Here is a 271-nt window from a genome sequence, read left to right on the forward strand (position 1 = left end):
CGAATTCTCCCGGTACCTTCCTTCCTGGCCCCCTACTCTGCCCAGCTCCAGCCTACCTGGGGCATCACTTCTCAGGGGTGCTCCATGGATGGAGAAAGCGTGCCCTCCAAAGGTGTGATATTTATAGTCACTTCTCGGTCCCCAGAAAGTACTGCAGACTCCAGTCATTCAGCCTCGATTGCCCAGAGGTAAATGTAGATATTTAGGCAGGTAGGCAGGCAGGTAGGCAGGTAGGCAGGCAGGCAGGCAGGTAGGCAGGCAGGTAGGCAGG

This window comes from Pteropus vampyrus, unplaced genomic scaffold, assembly GCF_000151845.1.
Source record: "Pteropus vampyrus isolate Shadow unplaced genomic scaffold, Pvam_2.0 Scaffold1748, whole genome shotgun sequence".
NCBI classification, from domain to species: Eukaryota; Metazoa; Chordata; class Mammalia; order Chiroptera; family Pteropodidae; genus Pteropus; species Pteropus vampyrus.